The following is an 8,494-nucleotide window of genomic DNA, read 5'->3' on the forward strand; positions in this document are numbered from 1 at the left end:
TAATAGATTTGTTAACAAGAAATAATTGACAAACATCATGTTGAGTGTTGGTTTTCAGACTCAAATCAAATATAAACTTTTTCATATATACCTGTACCCACTGACATGTCATACCCAGGAATCCAGTGAGGGTTGGTAAACAAAAATATAATTCACACAAAATCTATTTGTCATTTTCATAAAGCATTCATAATACGTATGAATTTATCCCCAATGATAGAACCACTGCTTAAGTGTTTGTGTGCATTGTAAGTTACAGAGTAAACACATCGCATAAATACCAATCCTGTGCTTGTGGTATTATGTAACAGAACATTTTTTTTATCCATTACCATACAATCAATACTTTGAGTTACAAATATGTTTATATAACTATACCACGGCTCACTGGTTCAGTGTATACGCATGTGTAACTAATCATAGCAGCGTTTATCAAATATTTGTCTAAATCACCAGACATAATCTGTTTGAAGTTTAAGGCAGGAGGATTCGTAAGGAATGTACTAAAAGAAACGTACAGTACGTTACAATTTCTGCTTGTACACCACTACAAGCAACTCAGGACATACGATACCTCATCATAACCTAAAAAAAAATGACTGTATCGTATCCTAAAAATGACAACAATCGTCATAAAAACGAACCTTTTTGGAACTACTTGCGATACGTTGGCAGGACGAGAAGCAGCGTTGTTAATCTGGCGTGGCTGTTGTTGGCAGTACTTGTTCAGGGCAATTCTTTCGCTATTTTAAGAGTCTCGAAACCAGATTCACACAATTTGTAACACTGAAATTGCTGATGACGTCACTTAGAAAGTAACCGTATCCAAAATATTGATTACCTCAAGTAATAATTTCCCGATGGAAAGTGTAAACAAACATCTGGGAGGCAAAAGTTACTTCAGGTTACATTAAATGTCAACAACAATAACAGTTCCATTTAGATCTGTAAATACCTTTTCGTTTATCAAGTTAGGCTTGTAGTTAGCAGTTATTCTTGGATATATTGCAGTTAGTTGAATGTCGAGTTTTTTCATTACATGATGTATAGTGACAGCTATCTTGTAGGTCAGTTTCTAGGGTTACTCAGGTCAGCTCTGTCTTAACCAATGCTAATCATATCTCGTACCTTAAGGGTGTCCTCGTAATTGCACGTATGAATGTGCCGCTTGAACCAGGTTAAATGTGGGATAGACGTTTGGCAAACCAGATTAAATGTGGGATAGACGTTTGGCAACGATGTTGCAAAATCACCGAAACCTCAGAAAGGCTGGAATTTACAGTGTGGATTAGGCCCCTTGACAATTGATGTTATACTTACTGTAATCTGGGCCGGACTCGCTGTAGTGAGTCAAAATTTAATCAACTACATGGGGAACTTTGTATAGTTTAGGTGATGATGCAACGTCTGCTGTAATGTTACCTGTCCAGCCGGTTATCTAATTTACCTGGTCAGTGCACATTGCAAAATTTATTCAACCTAGATTATTTTATATTTAAGCTACAAGAGTAATAGTAAAGTAAATTGTCTCAGCCTATGGTTTCTCATTTAGTTATTATATATTTGTTCCCACCTTTTTTTTTTCTGTTGGTGTCATTTTGCTCTATGCATATACAATGGCATTCTGAAAATTGTTGTGGTCAAAGACAAAATGTTGCAATCATAAATTTAGTTTGTTGCAGTATTAGATGAAGTGAACACTTTATTTTGAGATATTTGTTATATATTTAGGTACTATGATGAAAATAAGTAATCTGTTGAATGGTGTGCTTGAATCCTGGGCATTATAAATTACAGATAGATTAAATAGCCTTCATTATCTTTGAACATAATCTCAGACTTTATATGGCTGGAACGTGTATTTGATTTGGAATCTGGAAAATATATTGATTCCAGGGGTTTATGCATTAACCCTCCTGGTACTAATCCATTTGCATTTGAAGGCCTTTACCTTATGATCATTCACATTGAAACTATCCCCTTGAAAATGCCATTTCTTCATCTATTCATCCTAAGTTCATGAAGTTTTGGAAAAAATCAGAAGTTATTTGCAAAACTGATGGGTTACACTGTCAGCATTACATTTTTTATGATATATTTAAAGGATTCTTACTTAATTACCCTTACCTTCCACATTTTTATCCTTATTTCTGTTTGGATACTAATAGTAATTAACTCAGTCTGTTTTGGAATAAGAAAAGAATGCATTACAAAAAATAAAAGGTTTATTGCTACAATGCATGCAACTTTTTTTCTGAGAAGTTCTTATTATACCAATTAATCTTGTTAAAGGTGAGAAATCAAGGTCATTCATCATCATAAGCATTTAAATTAGATAGAGTACAACAGTAATACTATAGACAAATGTCTTGACTGAAGAGGGAAAAAATCTGAAGAAAAATATATAAAAAGATTATTATTTTACAGGCAAAACCTTTAACATTTTTTAAAAAAGTGATAAAGTCTAAAACATCTGATACAAATAATGTAAAAATCTGAAGAAAATATATAAAAAGATTATTATTCTACAAACAAAACCTTTAACATTTTTAAAATAGTGATAAAGTCTAACACATCTGGTACAAATAATCTTGTAATAGCAAATGATTCATGTGTGTATAGACTAACACAGAAAAAAATGCAATTAGAAATTCTGCTCAGTCTTACCTGGAACAAATAATCAACATTCATGTGATACATCACTTTTGAAGGGATTTATGACACTATAAATTTAATAATTACTTGAAAAAATTTTTATACAACATCAAAATGAAGAAAGGTGCAATGTAATTGATTGTACCTAGGGATTTGAGGGACTCGGGCCCAAACTACCAAAAGTAGACTCTTGAGTTCTTAAGTGCATCATATGTCAGCCTTTCTATGTCAGTCCTCTCCTCTTACTGCTGGACAAGACCAAACCTTATCATCTACAACACCATAGATTAGAGATCCTGAAAGGCTGGAAGGTATTAGTTTTTCAGCCTAGTTTCTCCTAGGTTTGACCAGCCCAAGGAAATGGTTCCCACATGCACAGAAAAGGAACAGATGGATGACTGGTCTAAGCTTAAAGGTGAGAAACACAGAGTGGTCTGGGACCTCATTAATCCTCCTCTTCTTCTTTGCCTAGATTCTTTTTTCAGATCTATTTCAACCTTTCCATGACCAAGAAATGCACTTGGGGCAAGTGCTTTCTCTCCAGTAGTCTGTACTGGACCTGTGAAAAGAGAGCAGCAAGTATGAGAATTTATTTCAGAGAGGCATTGAACTTTTAGCATGTTTTGCCATCAATACCTCCATACGTGCACAGCACAACAATGCATTAATTACTGTAATCTGCATTAGGGAGATACTCTATACTCTACAGAAATTAAAGAACGAATCTATTAGCAGCATTGGAATAACAAGAAAATATCATTGGACAACACTTGCTTCTGCTAAAAAGTAGTGATCAACAGCACTGTAGCAAGTTGGTGTTGTGGGACACTGCACCCACCCAGTGCCCACTAATGCAATGGAAACACGACTGCTAAATAACAAGAACAAAGCATATTCAATACGTATTCTTAAACAGTAAAGCACTCATTCTACAGCATAAATAAAACAAAAAACATTTAACTGTTCAGTATTTGATGCCCCTGTAGGGGAGTAGTGCCGTCAGTGCACCTCACATGGTGCACTGTAGGCATTACTTAAGGGTCTTTGCAGCTTCCCTTTGGCCCCTAGCTGCAACCTTTTTCATTCCTTTCATATTCATTTTCTTCCATCTGACTCTCTACCCTCTCCAACAATTGTTTCATAGTGCAACTGCAAGGGTTTCCTCCTGTTACATCTTTCAAACCTCCTTACTGCCAATTTCCCTTTCAGCGCTGAATGACATCATAGGTCCCAGCGCTTGGCCTTTGGCCTAAATCTTGTATTCTATTCTAGTATTTGATGGTATTCATACACTATTATGAAAGCTTAACAAGCAAACATACAGTACTGCTTTTTCAAAAATAAAAAGGTAGGCAGAACACTCTCTATACCTGGTTACGACAAAAACACCAGAATTATTATGTGTGAAGATGTGTGGCAGGTAAGGTGAGATACTACTGTTGGGTAAAAAATCCTCACTCAAATAAATTTCACTAAGTTAAAAATCACTGGAAAAAATATTTAAAAAAAGAAAATGTAAAGATAAAATAAAAAAAAGGCAAAATTGTGTATGATGTACGGACGAAGCAAGAGGACCAAGAGCATTTGTTTAAAACAGAAAGGTTTTACTGTATGGAGAGGGATACAAAAAGAATAAGGGGCACAGCAGTGAATAACTTTCACAATCAGCATGGGCAGACTTAGGCTCAGGACCAGGTTATGGGTAAGGGCCTTCCCAAGCCCTTGCCTTCACTGCCACATGTACAGTACAGCCAAGGACTAGGATGATTTGCCATACACTATGGGGAATGGGTTGCATGTAATTACCCTGACACCACAGTTCCTGCTTATACATAGCTAATAACTGTACGTCCAGGTGAATGACCATGAAACTCACTTAGTGTAGAGCAAAGGCTCCTGTAAAAACAAATATCAACACCACACAGATCTATGACCCTTGTCTATACAGACTTTGGTCGTGACCAATTTCTTGTCATTAGTTTATTTTACACTGACATCACTTCTGTTTCACAGAGTATTACTATGACTCCATCAAGAATTACTGCTCAAGGTTAGAAGGCATTATGTGCTAATGGTGGAAGACATAATATGTTAATATAAGGGGGTATACAATCCCTTAAGTTGTTTGAGGCTTTTGTACAGCCATTCAACATTCTTATTTCTTGATTTTCTTTTGGTTTCTGATTGACCCATTATTTCTGCTTTACCATTTGCTGTGAAAATAATCTGCTCATTGAAAATGATTAATTATTAGGTTAATAAGCTGAAGAGGTTATCAATACTAGTGGTCATTAGACATAAAATACAGAACAGTACATTATTACTGAACTGCATTTTACTGTATATGTTTAAGGGGGGTAAAGCTTTGCCTGTTCAGGTAAGAATTTTATATTACCAAAAGTTAAAGTAGTAAAAGTCTCCAGTCAAGTAGGACCCAGCGCCCTATGTTAAGTTAGTTTACGAACGCTCGTTTTGGCCCACCTAGGCTACAAACCCTGGTTCAAACTGAAGCCCCCAAAAATTATTTGTATTGGGCTAATAAATAAATTCTAGTGAAAAATGAATGGCAAAATAGCTCTGAATACTAAAAACTGGACCCATCGCAACATTTAAATTTCAGTGAATAAAATTAGGCAGTTGTAGACATAAACCTTAGCCTATCATACCATAATTTGTCTAACCTATTCTAGGTTAACCTCATGCCTAAATGGATAGCCTTGCCTATGACCTCAGACATGTTTACAATTATTTTTGTGTTATACTTGTCTTTGCAAACCATAAGCCTCTTATAAAGACTACTGTAGGATAAATGCAAAGACTCGCACGTACTCTAGCCTACTGTACCCTTGGTGTTAAATAGCATAGCTTTAAAATTATGTGTATATATATATATATATATATATATATATATATATATATATATATATATATTATATATATATACGATAACAATTTACCTTCATAATTTAAGAATGGTGTAAAATTTGTAAGTAGCGATGAAATGAATGAGCAAAGCTCAGGAATTTGTATAGGTTGCGACTTCGTAGTAGTAGTAGTAGTTTGAGATTCTCAGCACTAAGTTGCTCTCTCTCTCTCTCTCTCTCTCTCTCTCTCTCTCTCTCTCTCTCTCTCTCTCTCTCTCTCTCTTTCTGTTCTTTTCTAAGTCTAATGAATAGAAGTTTTACTTTCTTTTCTACGGCTATTCTATGCAACGGAATACACATTTAGTTTGAAATTATTCATTATGAAGGAAGATATTAATTGTAACAGGACAGTGACTACTTGTTAGTAGCATTTTACTATCAAATCTACCAAAACTTAAAGCTACGACATCAAAGAGAAAGCTTTGAAAGCAAACAAACAAAATGAAGAAAAAATAAACAAGAAGAATGTTTGAGCAGCCATTACAATGATCTTAATGAAGATTCATTGAATAAAGAGGTTATGACTGACTTATATCTAGCAAGACTGAACCTCTCTCTCTCTCTCTCTCTCTCTCTCTCTCTCTCTCTCTCTCTCTCTCTCTCTCTCTCTCTCTCTCTCTCTCTCTCTCATTACTTCTGTTTTTCATAGATTTATCTTGAGTCCCATTTCTCTCCATATAGCCTACGATGCATTTTATTGAGCAAGCTTTGTTTACTTTGTCGCATCTTGCTGATTAAAACTGCATCATCTACATATTCTGAGTCTGACGAGTTTCTGTCGTTACCCATTCTATAATCCATGAGAAGAGTGAACAGCAAGGGTGATATAACATTACCCTGTAGCACCACCTATACATTGGAAAATAACTTAACTGGGCCATAATAAAATTAACTTTGAATCTTCGTCGTTCATGTGTGATTTCAAGGAGTTTCACACATATAACGGTAATGCTACAGAGACGCAAGACCTTCCGCAACATCGGACTGTGAACGCTGTTAAATGCCTTTTCGTAATCAATAACACCCATCAGAAAGGGAATTTTAAATTCGATATATTGCTACACAGTACATCAGCTTATTCACCTCTAAAGATTTTGTCAACATCGTTTTCCAGCCTATTTAGGATTAGCACGTACTGAATTTTTGCATAACAACCCATGTCAGTGTAAAGCTCTATAATTAACGTATTGTTAGGTCGACAGCTCTCTTTCGTACCTTGACAATGACTTCTGATTCCCAGGCATCAGTCTCTCCATCATAGCTCCGAAACTTTCCGTCTCCTAAACTTCTTAATTACTGATTCCACTGCAAAAATCCTTAATTCACCCATCAGTCAATACATTCAGGACTTCTCCAGTTCCCGGCATATTGAAAATATTATCCTCACATGAGTGTTGCCTTTCCTTTCGATGAATATTCTCCTCTTTTTCTCTTCACCCATCTACTACCCCGACACCAAAGCCATGCCCCGATTGCTAATTTTTTTTTTTTTTTTGTCAACATCGCAACCCTGCTTGACAAGATATCCTCTCCTGTTTGTTCTCGGTATTCGTTTAATCAATATCCGGGCCTCGAGTTCTTAGAAATTCTGCTTTGCAATCGTCATCTCCTTCCTTTTGTTGGACACATTATTATTATTATTATTATTATTATTATTATTATTATTATTATTATTATTATTATTATTATTATTATTAACTCAAGCTGGGTGGCGAGATCAGTACAGCCTTATGGCACCCACATACACACACAAACACACACACACACACACACACACATATATATATATATATATATATATAATGTATTATATATATGCATATGTATATGTATATATATCATATGTATGTATTATGCTTATAAAGCACAGTAGATGCACGTGACTTCAGTGTATGGGCGAATCCCACAGGAGAATGACAGGCAGAAGTTATATATATATATATATATATATATATATATATATATATATATATATATATATATATATATATATATATATATATAGAGAGAGAGAGAGAGAGAGAGAGAGAGAGAGAGAGAGAGAGAGAGAGAGAGAGAGAAGATAAAAATGCGCTTCAAGGAACAGAATTACATGAAACTGTTCACTGTACCCTGGGAACTGGGTCCGGAGGCCATACTTGACTCTGAGGAAAATTTTCAAAGTAAATTTTGCTTGAGAACTCGACGCGTATGCAGCGACCGAAAGCAAAATGAATTGCAGTTTCTAGCAGTGTTTTCGTTGCTTGTTAGTGCAGGCAAGCCAAACATCCAATTTCTCCCTTACATCACGCGAAGTTCCCGTTTTCCACCTTCTTATGACATCGCCCGAGTTCGCGTTGCATCCCACGATGTTCAAGAGGAACAGAGGTACACTCAAGGTCCATTTTACTGTTAAAAATAATGCTCTTCTCTCAGTGCCTTTGGCGGGTGAAGATGGCCGGTAGACTCTATATGATTCTTCTCCTTTCAGGCGACGTCACGTTCTTCTTCAGACGTCCTCTCATCAAAATGAGTCTGTCTTTCCGAAGTGCAACTTTCAAAGCGGCTGCTGTCTTGATGCTTCTCGTCACGTGTGAGTAGAAGTGCTTCTCGTTCTTTCATTATTCTGTAAGGTGTGTTTGTGTGTGATGTCAGTTCATCTCCCTGTGATGATTCTGCTCGTCTCCTTTCCGTGATTTCATTGGCTGAATCCTGTGAAAATAACTGATCACCTTTCCCACGGATATTCGTGTTGCATGTTTTTATTTGGTGTTCGGTTGTAGCTGATACGTTAAGATCAGGAATCCTTCAAGGATTCTTGGTTATAAAGGTTTCCTAAGGGGGCCATTTTCGTTATGATTCAATGGCAAATATTTTTTCAAAAAATAGCGCAGCTTCTCTGTTACCTATTTTACGTTTCGGAAAAATGACGTTTT

This window comes from Macrobrachium rosenbergii, chromosome 56, assembly GCF_040412425.1.
Source record: "Macrobrachium rosenbergii isolate ZJJX-2024 chromosome 56, ASM4041242v1, whole genome shotgun sequence".
Taxonomy (NCBI): domain Eukaryota; kingdom Metazoa; phylum Arthropoda; class Malacostraca; order Decapoda; family Palaemonidae; genus Macrobrachium; species Macrobrachium rosenbergii.